This window comes from Ceratotherium simum, chromosome 38 (assembly GCF_057802395.1).
Source record: "Ceratotherium simum simum isolate JZ-2026a chromosome 38, ASM5780239v1, whole genome shotgun sequence".
Classification (NCBI taxonomy): Eukaryota; Metazoa; Chordata; class Mammalia; order Perissodactyla; family Rhinocerotidae; genus Ceratotherium; species Ceratotherium simum.
Genome location: NC_141937.1, coordinates 18,037,740 through 18,050,934, shown reverse-complemented (window position 1 = coordinate 18,050,934; position 13,195 = coordinate 18,037,740).

The following is a 13,195-nucleotide window of genomic DNA, read 5'->3' as shown; positions in this document are numbered from 1 at the left end:
ACACATAACAAGTACTTGTGTGTATTTCTGCTAAGTGGAAACTTTGAAAAAATAAACGCTAAGCTACTAGTCGTGATGTTTGAAATCAGCCTCCACAAACAATGAGCTCCCCTTTGACCGTGCACATAAGTGATGTTGATATTTAGGTACTGGGATCAGTTATTGTTTAAGACCCTTATTCCATATGAACCAAACCACTAGTGTCTCAGTTCAATTAATTCAAAAACTCATTTTCCAAGCAGTAAGGAAGGAGAAAGAGAAGGAAAAGAGAACTTGCCGTGGGCCATCCCCCAAGTTAAGCACTTTGCACACATTGACTTGTGATCGTCACAGCCCCACTAAGTGGCTACTATTTTGCAAAGGAGGGAACTCAAGGTCAAGGGCCAGACAGCTCGTAAGAAGTACAGGTGGAGTTCAAACTCATCTCTGAGTCCCAAGCTCTGCACCCTTTCGGTCACACAGTGTGGCCTCTGTACACTGCCCAGATTGGTAGCTGACGTGGAGCTGATAAGCCTGGCTTACTCCTACTTCTCATTGAACTTGTTAATAAAGACATTCAACAGTGCCAGCTGAGTACAGACTCTTGCTCCGCACCAATAGAGACCCTCACCACTGCACATATATTATTTTATAAGCTGCCACTTATGCAGCTCTTCAGCCAGTTATGAATTCACATAAACGTGATCTCCTCTGACTTTATTTCCACATATTTCTACATGTATAACCTAATATTCCATTAAATTCCATTCTGAAGGCTGAAGACTATAAAAATACAATAAGTTTATTTGGCATGAATTGTTTTTAATAAGTCAGTGCTGATTTCTAATTAGCACTGCTTTCTATTCTCAATACTTATAAGTCATGAAAACAAGCTGATAAATTTAGCATAATTTTCTAGAAAGTTTTTAGGAAATTATATTAGGGTCACCAGCTTTTCTTTATTTCCTGGAGCCTACTAGAAAAAAAAAAAAAAAGGACAGTATTAGCATATATCTACTTTTTGCCAGGATGGGGAGACACATTTTCCGTTTTCCATAGTTTTCCATATTAGACACATTTTGTGACCAAATATACAAAGATTTTATGTTCTAAACATGCACTTTTCTGAGTTTAGATACTTAACTGATGATTTAAAGAAGACAGATGTGCGGCCAGCCTGATAGCGTAGCAGTTAAGTTTGTGTGCTCCACTTCAGCGGCCCGGGGTTCGCTGGTTCAGATCCCGGGCACGGACCTATGCACCATTTGTCAAGCCATGCTGTGGCAGCATCTCCTATAAAGTGGAGGAAGATAGGCCTGGATGTTAGCCCAGGGCCAATCTTCCTCAGCAAAAAAACAGGAGGATTGGCAACAGATGTTAGCTCAGGGCTAATCTTCCTCACAAAAAAAAAGAAGAAGAAGACAGTTGTTTCCTTACTACCACTTGACCAATTAGGGCTTCAGTTCCATCATAATGGGGACATTTGTTTACTTCTTTCCAGTGTGAAGATCCTTGATGGAGAAGATGTAAATAGAACCAGTATCAGCAGTTCTGCCTTCTCTGTGACATTGTTAAGGTTACACTCTCTGTGCAATGACTGGGTCTCCATTACTCTTCTTTCTCTGAATATTGCTTTCCAAGTCATTTTTGTATTAATTAGTATTTTTCACAAGCTTCAGCTCATTCTCAACTTAGACTTGTTAACAGTTTTGAACTACTTTTGTTATTGGTGGTGGCAGTCAGTGATCATGTGTCCCTCCTCCCATCTTATTTACACACCCTTTTGAACTCTGGCATCAGGGATGGGTGAAATCATACCAGTGAAAATATTTCTGTAAGCCAATGTTATTCCAGTCTTAAATTTAAGTGACATGGTCCGATTGGTAGAAGAATTTAGGGTTTGAAAATATTACCAAAACATCATAACATTAGCACATCCTTCACTGCTTTCCTTCCTCCTGTTTTTCATTCCCTGCAATTCAGAATGATGACATTGAGAATTAATCTTCCACACAGAGCCTATCACCACAAACATAACAGCAGGAAGAGGGTATCTCTGTTTCCATAACCTAGACACTCACTCATCAGATGCACGCAGACTGGGGCACTTTTGTAACTGCCAATTGGAAGATGATATTCTTTTTTTAAGGGTGGACTAATTTGTTTTGGAAATCAGATTGGGAGAGTCAAACTATGGAGTAGAAGCAAATCATTTGCAGGGCTGGAGAGATTATTTGCTCCCCTGGGACAATTTTCATTTGCCTGTCCTGTGTCTTCCTGTGTCATATGAGATTCAGTTAATCTTTCCTCTCTTGTGCAGAATCTAGGTGGAAATTTCAATATAAACAGAGATCATTAGGAACTCAGTAGCTTTAAACCCAGAAAGTCATTGTTTTGCTCATTTAATCTTATTCAGGTCATTTTGCTTTTTGAAAAGAAAAAGAGAAAAATGAGTTTCAAGAGGGCATGTTTCCTAGACCAGATCTAAATAAAAAATTATTTTTTTATTATTATTATTAGACAGTTCTCTTTGCTGTACTTTGTCCAAGTGACCACAAGATCTTTCTTAGCTGAGACATCATCAGCTCTGCTTTGACTTGTCTTACAACCAAGCAAGTATTTGCAAAAGGATTAAGAATGTTCAAGACACTGTAGGAAGCATGGGCAGCCCCCCTCACACAGGCATTAACTTTGACACTCAGTTTCCTGGGCTGTGCCATTGCAACTACTGCCTTTTTCCTAAACCTTTTCCATGTCCATGCGCAGTTGGAGAGGGAAGCAGTGCCCACTGTCATTTCCATTTCATCCTCCCTACGAAGCCTCTCCTTCTATCCTTTAGTCTCAGATTTAAACAGAAGATTCCCAAGGAGTACCAAGCTCATTAGCAGAGAAAATATCTATTTCTAAGACAGAATCTGTTTATTTCATGTGAGAAGAAATTGACAGCAGTTACTGTCTAAGGGAGGGATCTGTTCTTTGGACTATGCTACAGCCGGGCCACTGTGGGAAAGAGTCATAAATTGAACTCCTCTTTTTTATGTATGTATATATCCTTACAATGTGTTGTCTTCTCCTGACTAAGCAGCTTGCTGAATATCAACAATGAGAAGGAAAGAAAAAGAAATCTGTTCAAGGGCAGCAAGTACCTTGTAGCAAGTTTGTGTGATCAATGTCCAGCAATGGGCGGTGCCTGGCTGGCAGTGTGTTTGTGAAATTAATTCCTTTTTAGATTCATCTTCTTTCTTCAGACAAGAAATGAGAGGGCATTGACAAGGCCTTCTAAAATGAAGACATTACGAAAATAAGATTACCTTCTGTCACTTAAACTTAAAAATAAGCAAAATAGGTCACAACAGAGAGACTTGAATTCCCCAATGGCTCAAAGCCTTGCGAATCTGGTTCTAGCTCTCCCATAAATTATATAATTTTGAAGAATTCACATAACTTCTTTGAGACTTATTTTTCCCATGTATAAAATTAAGAGGTTAGCCTAAGCTCCTTTCCAATTCAAACATACCAGGTACCCTAAACAACTCCCATAAATGCCCTGACTAGCATGGTCCAGAGCTAACTTTTCTGAGACGTCTGTCCCTTTGAGGGGAATGGATGCAGGAAGCCAGGAATTTCAGGATGCCATACATTTCAGAGTCCTGTACTTCCCACGTCACGGGCTCAGTAATCTTTCCTACTGTTCCAATTACATGACTTCCCTCCCTTTGTTAGCATTTTGTTCTTTTTACAAATAGATTAAAGAGCTGAAGGTGGTAAAGTGACCCATCCAAAGTCACACAAATCCCCTAGGGATGAAGTCTACATTTTTGTTTTGTTTCCTTCTCCAGATTTCACTCAGTGTGAAATGTGGCCTTATTGAATAGTGTCATATTTATCACCATCACAAGACTTTTGGGGTCCTGCTGGGTACATAGCAAGTTACCAGAACCCAGGGGAATTTGTGTGGCTCACAAAAGGCATGACTCCTACACATGCACTTTCAATCTAAAATACTCCCATCTGTTTGACCTTTTGAGTGTAGTACATAAACATCTCTTTGTCCTTCAGTAAGCAAATAATACCACCATAGCTCAATTTGAATGGTATATACAGATGAAGAAACAGAGATTCAAAAGAAGTTAATTAATTGGTCCAAGACCATATGGCTAGAAATTAGTAAGACTGGAACTAGAATACAGGGTCTTCTTTCTTCTTGTTCAATTTATTTTAATCTAAACCATTTCACTTCTGAGCTGTATGGTACTGAAAAAAAAATTCAAAATCCTGCATAACTCAAAATCCTTTCTCTTATACATTAAAAATGATCTTCACAAGTTTCAGAAATCACAGCAAGCCATTTTAGATCTAGCACGGTGACTATTACAACCTGTCCTGGATAAGACAGTGGACGTCGGTCATTAATTGAACATCTTCTTGGCCGGTCAAGATGCTGGAATTTCTGAGAGCCACAAGAAAAGGTAAACCATGAGCCCTGCCCTCCATTTGGAAAGGCAAGGCAAATGAACTCTTAAAAAGAGACCTCATAGCGTAAGGTAGTAAATGAATGGAAAGTGACAATCTTTTAGGTGCACTGATTCACATATTTAGTACCTTCTATATTTAAAATACTGGGTGTATCAAATGCTGCTGAACATCTTTTAAAAGTGTTAAATCATCCCCAAGAGAAAACTAAAGAAATAACCAAACTGATTCTTGACAAATGAGCATAACTAAACTGATTCTTGACAAATGAGCATTATATCGGGGTTCATTGGCCTGTGTATGCACCTGTGTGCATTTGTTCCCTCCTCTCATTTTTGCTGTTCCTACATATCTTATTCTCTCAAGGACACTAAAATAGTGGCAGAATTGCGCAGAGAGCCATAAACATTGTAGATGAGAAGGACCTTATTGGATACTTAGCCCACACTTCTGCCCTTCCTTCATATAGAATTATTTCCCTCACATCCCTCACATCGTGTTGAGCTCCTGTTTGCATACTTCCATTGGAAGGAGGTTATTATTTCTTGAGCTACCTCATTCCACTTGAAAGACTAAATCTAACTATTAAAACATTTTCTTTATGCGAAAGGAATCTAAACTTGAAAATTTGAGCTACGGTAATTCAGATCTGTCTGCTAAGCCAGTGGAAGTAGTGGAGTCGGGCTGACCAATGGAAATGTGATTCAAAAACCATAAATTTGACCCAAAGTCAATAGCTAGTGTCAGATGGTGAGACCATTGTGAATAGACCACATTGTCAGTATTCCATATTTCCCTCTAGCCCCAGTGGGCTCAATAGACTGAGTCTTTTGAAGCAGTAAGTGCACTGAAGAAAAGAAAAAATAAAACAAGTCTCTGTTTAAGACATTAGGATCACAGGGTAACATTGACTGCATCCAGCTTGCATTGAGGGTAAGATACAAGTGGACTATGGGCAGCGTATCAGGGCTGGGATTGTTTCTGGAGAAAGAACAGGACCAGACTACAGCTGGGATGGAAAAGAAGGGTGTATGGTTCTCAAGATGCTTTAGGTTTCTGACCAACCGGTGGCTTCAACAGTAGATATTGCCATAGTGAATCAGAACTAGAGAGGAGAAGTATGGTGGACAATAAATAGTAGAACCCAGAGAGTAGCTGAGAAGCCTCTTCCATACATGAGATTCTGTCCAGAGGATTCTCAGAACTATACGAGAAGAAATTGAGAAGACCAGGCATCCTCAAGAGCAGGAGGAAACTGAAGTAGGAAAACGTTTCACTAGTGCCACTGTGATCTCATTTTTCAATGAGGTTAAGTGATAATAACAGTATGATAATCACAAATATGATCATTTATGATAACTAGACTAGGCTTTTTTATATGTTCTCATCCTTAATGCTGAACACAACACTATGAAGCTGGTATTAGTGTTGTTAGTTTACAGCTGAGAAGACTAAGTCACAGAGGGCCCAAGTAAGGTGCCCCAAATCTATGGCTGGTGAGATGCAAACCAGGATTTGAAAATAGGTCTGATCCTTCACCACACCATGCTGTGTCCTGAAGTAACATGGAAAAACATGGGTTATGTAAATATTAAATCATAATATGCCTCTCTAAATGTTCCACCCACTGACCTGAGTTCTGTCTTTGGAAAAAATAGTCTTTGTGAGCTACTCCCTCTACCATATGGCAGCTCCTCAGGGACTGAAAAATACCTGTCAAGGACTCCACTGAATCTTCGTCATCTTGACCTCAGGCAGCCCACCGTCCAATCTCTTTATCAACATGGTTTTCCTACACTGGGAAATCTAGTTTGTCAAAGCCCCAGTACTCTAGATGTTCTCTGATTTCCCCTAAAAACAATTCCCACTATACCATGGTACTCTCCTGAGCATTCAGAACTCCTGCATACTGCAACAGCTCCCCATTTTCCCAAAGTTTGACAAGAGACACCATCTCAGCATCACCCTCCAGAGCCATAGAGGTGGAGGACAAGGTACTCCATAGCCCAGTGGGCCATGTGAATTAATTTCCTGGACCCCAGCTTACTGCCATCCTAATGTAAACACTATAATAAAATATTATACTATATGTATAATTGATAATTACTTTACAGTAATTCAGGGTCTTGCTTGTTTGAATAAAATTCATTATTTACAATTTTCTACTAGAAATGATTTGTTTGTTGATATCTCTCCCTAATTGCTTGAACCGTATGACACATTTTCCTAGGCAGCATTGAAATAACTTTCATATTCCTCTTCATTTAGAGTTAGCATCTAAATTTCTGATAGATAGTGTTATAAATATCCTTTTTGCATAATGAAGAATGTCTACATCTATATTACTCAGGGATATTTATCGACAGATTTAGTCAGCCCAAATCATGCCCTATCCATCCTAGTAACAAGCCCATGTTATCAATTCCACATAGCTGAACTGCACTACCATTTGTTTCGAGTTCTAAGAGGCTGTGGTCTATGTTTATAGACTAAAGGGCAATTGTAAGTGGAATACCTTTATCTATAGAATAAAAAATTTTTAACATAATTTAAAATTTTGATATCATTTACACTGAGGAGCAATATAAAGGTTGGAAAGTTTATGCTTCGTATCCCTGCCTATGTGGTGAAGAAGAAAGGAAGATATACTGACATAATCTAGAAAATTTGCCGAGTCATCCATTCAATGAAGAGAAAAGTACACCAGAGGATCCCCTTTGTTCCTCGCTGCAGTAGTGAATAAACCCCTTCACAGAGAAGACGAGGGCAGGAAGCCCATTTCTGCTCTTCCAAGAGTGCATGCACTTCCCAAATTTGGAAAAGGAGACTCACACTTAACTGATCTGAGTAGAGTTCTTTTCTACCAGTGGTAAGCCATCTGAAGAGCTGACCTTATTAACTCATGTGGTAGATAGCTCAATGACTAATACAGACTAACAGCCACATAATCCACCAAAAAGAAATGTATATTTTAAGGAAGAAATTACACTTTGTGACCCTTGTTCAGCTATAAATCAGCTGGGAGATTAGTCATGACAAAAAAGTAAAAGGGTTTCTTGATAATTGCTTATATTTGTGCATGCAGAAGATATAATTATTAAGTAGCTTATTGTTTGACTGATTAAAAAATTATAAAATAAAACCATGTAATTTAATCATATGAAATAGTGCATCTGAGCCATTTGATATTTTATTTTCCCAGTATTTTTTGATTTCCAATGGAAGAAGCAAGCCCTAAAGCATTAATCGCATACTATCCTTCATTTAACAAGCACAGTGAACCACCTGACATCCATTGCAGTCTTTTTTAGTTTTTAAATATGCACTGTTAATTAGCTTTTTACATTACAGTTATTCATAAAATCTTTAAGGGCAAATACCATTTCTCATACTACTTTCTGTCTTTCCAGAGCACCTAAAATAGTGCCTTCAATAATTATTCATTCACTTCTTCATCCAACACTCTACGTGTTCCCCACGTGCCTGTGGCTGATGATACAGTCCCTGTCCTCAGAAATTTCTCAATAAATAATCTCTGAAACAGACAGAAGGGGCCCTCGCCCATGTTGCCCTGAGCAGAGGAGGGGGGAAACTGATGAAAGTGGAGAAAATCTATGTAAAGGAGGTAATGCTTGGCTTTAGGACAAATGAGTAGGAATTTGCCAGTGGCAAGCAGGTGGGCAATTGGTGCAAAGGGGTTTTTACACACAGTAGGCACTCAATAAGTAATTATCTACTTGTTCTGGGAAATGTGGTATAGTTTGAAATTAGTGACCTCTCAACCCTGAGATTTTCTGGGTCTCTGACTTTTTTAAGCCATGAGAGGCTTATTTATTAAGTCCATGCTTTGGTCTTTCCTTTGACCCAGGATAACAGAACAAAAAAACAGGACTGCTTTTTAAAAAAAGGAAAAAGAAAAATAAAACCTCCTCAGGCTTGATCTCCACATGTCCATTCTAAAAGTAATATACACTAATTTTGGCATATTTGGAAAATGAAGAAAAATGTAAAGAAGAAAATAATCTCACATCCTACCACTGAGGGTCAACCATTGTTAATAAAATGATGCCTTTCTTTCCAGTCTTTTTTTATTTTGCAAAGCTTTGGGTTTATTATTTTGTCTGACATAGTTGCAATCATATTAATTAACAGTGTGTATTTAAAAACTAAAACCCACAATACTACATGTCAAAGGGCACAGTGTGCTGAATTGTTAAATAAATGGTAGCACATCATTAATGCTTTAGGAGTTGCTTCTTTCATTGGAAACCAAAAGTAAGCTTTTATACTAACATTATAACAAAGCATCATTATAACTACCAGTTTTATTGGCTCTATATTCCATGGAGATTGCATAAGATGCACATCATTTAATCAATCTTTCTCTTGTTAGACATTTAGGTAATTTCCAAGATTTCAGTGTTCTAAATAATTCTGCAATAAGCGTGTTTGTATACAATGATGTTTTCCCCTATATTTTGGATTTCTTTTTTCGGATCAAGTCTTAGAATTAGAATAAATGAATCAAAGGGTATGAAGTTTTTAAGGCTCTTCATATATATCAGCAAACCGCTTTTCAAAAATTATACCAATTTTCACTCTTGTCAGCCAGGAGAGTGTTTTTTAACTATCAGCAGTGAACAGTATCATTTAAATCTTTAATTTGATAGTTTTAAAAAAGTAGTTCAGGACTGGCCCAGTGGCGTAGCAGTTAAGTTTGCATGCTCCACATTGGCAGCCGGGGGCTCGCAGGTTCGAATACTGGCTGCGCACCAACACTCCGCTTATCAAGCCATGCTGCGGCGGCGTCCTGTATAAAGTAGAGGAAGATGGGCATGGATGTTAGCCCAGGGCCAGTCTTCCTCAGCAAAAAGAGGAGGATCGGCAACAGACGTTAACTCAGGGCTAATCTTCCTCACAAAAAAAAAAAAGAAAAAGAAAGAAAGAAAAAAAGTGTTTCAAATTTGCATCTATTCGATTACTAGTGAAGTTAAATATTTTCCCCTTTGTCACTTGGTTGTATTTATTTTGGTGATCTAAGGCTGAAATGACATTAGGTCAAAATCAATAGCTCAGCTTATCTACGTACAGAGCAGCATCAAGGTTTCCGGGATTCTGCTCACTGCTACATCACTGCTCCATATGAAAACTAAAACTAAAATAATCCCTTTGACCACAAATTTACAACAAGAATACTTCTCAGAGCTCACACCATGTTCCAAAAGCACTCTGGGCAGGTGCCCCAGGCTTGGGCCCATTTGCACTAGAACCTGCCGTGGTTTCCCAGAATTCCACTTCCATAAACGCTATCTCTTTGTGCTTATTTATTTATTTATTTATTTTGTGAGGAAGATTGGCCCTGGGCTAACATCTGTGCCCATCTTCTTCTACTTTATGTGGGATGCCTGCCACAGCATGGCTTGATGAGCAGTGCATAGGTCCGCACCCAGGATCCAAATCTAGGAACCCTGGGTCGCCAGAAGCGAAGTGCACGAACTCAACCACTACGTCACTGGGCTGGCCCCTCTTTGTGCTTATTTTTTAATAGATGTACTTCTTGCTAGACTCCATGCTCCACGAAGCCCAGAACTTAAGTCTTGTTCTCTCCCGTGTCCCCAGTGCACATTGCACAGCCTGGGAGACAGCACCAACTTCCTCTATTGGTCAGACTTACTGTCATGTGAAAGAAGTCAGTCTGGAATGAGACAGAGCATCTCCAGAGAGGCTAACATCCTGAATTCCACTTCCCCACAGCCAAACCCCACAATAACTTCTATTAAGCGTTCTCTGCTTGGGAGCACTTTTGTCCTTCATTGAAGAGGTATTTGGCACATCGAATGCTCACCTCTATTTATCTGTAAATTTAACTTGACCTTCCTAATTATTAGGCACAAAGCAATCATCTCTGTGCTGCTGCTCAGGACATGAGATAATTAGCAAAGAGAAATTCCTTCCGCCAGTGTTTGCTAAGAATAGAAAACTTTCATTTGACTCCCTGAGTTTTGTGCAGTTGTGATACATCTTAGCTTGTATCCTAACTTCATGAAAATTCGTATACAATATATGATTTGATCTCAGATTTATGTAGGATATACTGCTAATGAAATTATTTCTTGGGAAGATCTATTCTAGCAAACTATTCATATATCTTAATGATTCTACTAACATTTACTCAGCTTTTGTGCATGCCTTTCACCGTGCTAGCTGCTCTCACATGCTGTCCTACTCAATTTGTACAAAAACCAAATTAGGTGAATATTTTTTCCCATTTATTTTAGATGTGGTTAAATGACTTACCCAACTTCACCCAGCCAGATAGTATCCAAGACAGAAACAAACCTAGATCTTCCAGTCCTCAGTCCAGTGATTATTTTTCTGCAACTAGGCACAACTTGTCCTCGTGTACCTTTGTACAGAGACAATCTCTCCACTGTTCGCCGTTGCATGCTGTGTATGCTGTAGAATATTGACCGTAGCGTTCATCACAGTGAAATTATTGAATTGCCTGCCTGTCTCCCCCTGTAGACTGTAAGTCCACTGAGGGCAGAAATCATGTTCTATTTGATGTTGTATCCCCAAAGCCCAGCAGATGACCTGGAATTAGTGAGTGTTTGATAATACTTTAAATTAATGCTTAATTAAATCAATAAACCACTAAATAAATGATGGAGATGGTAATATTTGGGTATGTGCTGCTTTGATTTGCACATAGAAAAGTCTAAGAACAACTAATAGTTTTCTTTTTCTCATCTATATAAAGTTTATTTTAAATTGAATGTTTATTAATTAAAGCACATCTCCAACCTTCATTCTCCTACTTGGCCTTTGCTAATTCCAATCTCCAACAAGTTGTAGAAAATTGCTTACAAGTACCCTACTGTTGTTTTTACTTTTTCTTTTTTATTGCCCTATGGGAACTATCACCAAAACCAACTGATTCATCTATATATAGAACAGAGTGCAGGCAACAGCATTACTCAACATTCCTCTCTTTTTCTTTTCCTCTACCCCCATTCTTAAATTGGAAAGGAATTCTAAAACTTCACTGACCCTTCAAATACTCAACTAGATTTCCCTGGATAATATCCCATCCAAGTGACTTGCCAGCACCTACTAAAATGCCTCCAGTGACATGGAACTCTCTTCCTCCTGTTGGAGCTTGTTCCATATTTAGATCCTTCAAACTAGAAACTGAGAAGAAATGGAACATGTTAATTGGTAAAGTGTGAATTGGTACAAACTTTAGCAATATAAATCATGAGCCTTTAAAATGTGCATACATTTTGACCAGGTAATCATAAAAATCTATCTAAAGAAAATTACCACTATATACACACTATGATGCAGGATGTTCTTTGCAATGTTGTTTATAATAATAAAAAAGAAAGAAATCTGAAAACCACCTGATTGCTCAACCATACAAAATGGTTGTAATAAATGATGGTTCATGTTATGAGTACAGTGAAATCATTTAAAAATTATGCTTTACACAATAATTCATGAAAGGAGGAAATATTCATGGTATATTGGTAAGTGGAAAAGTTAAGTTACAGAACAGTGTAACAATATCTGTATAACAGAAAATAATTGTTTTTTAATTTATATTTGCATGCCCAAAAAAAAGTCTGGAAATTTATAGAAAATGTTATAGCTATTTCTTAGCACTAGGTTTATGAGTAGTGTATTTTATTTATACCTTACTCTTTTCTTACAGACTTTCTAAAAAAAATTGTTACTTCTGTAATCAGAGGAAAAGTAAATTTAGTGTAGATCCTTCCTTGAATTGAATTGAAATTTCTCTCTCTTTTTTTAATAACTTCAGCATATTTTACTAGAGGATTTAGAAAAGAAAAAATTCTTTCCCACTCATAAAAGTTCTTTAAACATTTGAAGCTACCGCAATGCCCTTCTGCCTGACCCTTGTCTTCTTTTTCCAGTCGAACATCTATGGTGTCTATGGTGTCTCCAACTCAGAGACACCATACATTCCATACATTCTCTGCACAACTAGAGATCCTATGAAACAGATCAATCATTTCCCTGTTCAAAACCTTCCTGCAGCTTCCCATCACACTTGGAAGAGAGGCAATGCCCATATCAGAGCCCACAGACTCTTTCTCCAATCCTACTTCCTACTACTGTTAATTTCTCACTCCGCTTGAGCCTCAGAGTTTTCTTGCTCCCATTTTCTCGCCTGTCTTAGTCCGTTCAGGCTGCTATAACAAAACACCATAGACTGGGTGGCTTACGTACAACAGAAATGTATTTCTCATAGTTCTGGATGCAGGAAGTCCAAGATCAAGGCACTGACACATTCTGTGTCCTACTTCCTGGTTCATAGACAGCCATCTTCTCTTTGTGTCCTCACATGGTGGAAGGCACAAGGGAGCTCTCCAGGGTCTCTTTTATAAAGGCACTAATCCCTTTCATGAGGGCTCCACCCTCATGACCTAAGCACCTCCCAAAGGCCCCACCTCCAAATACCATCCTACTGGGGATTAGGTTTCAACATGTGAATTTTGCGGGGACACAAACATTCAGTCTATAGCACCATCTCAGCACCTTTTCACTTGCTATTTGCTTCGCCTGGAATACCCCACCCTAGTCCATTCAGGTGTCTACTCTGTCACCTCCTCAGAATGGTCCTCCCTGGACACTCTCCCAAAACCAGCATCCCTTTCACTCCTTTCCCTTACTGTACCTATTGTTTCCCCTATGACTTATCACTATATACTAGTTTCTT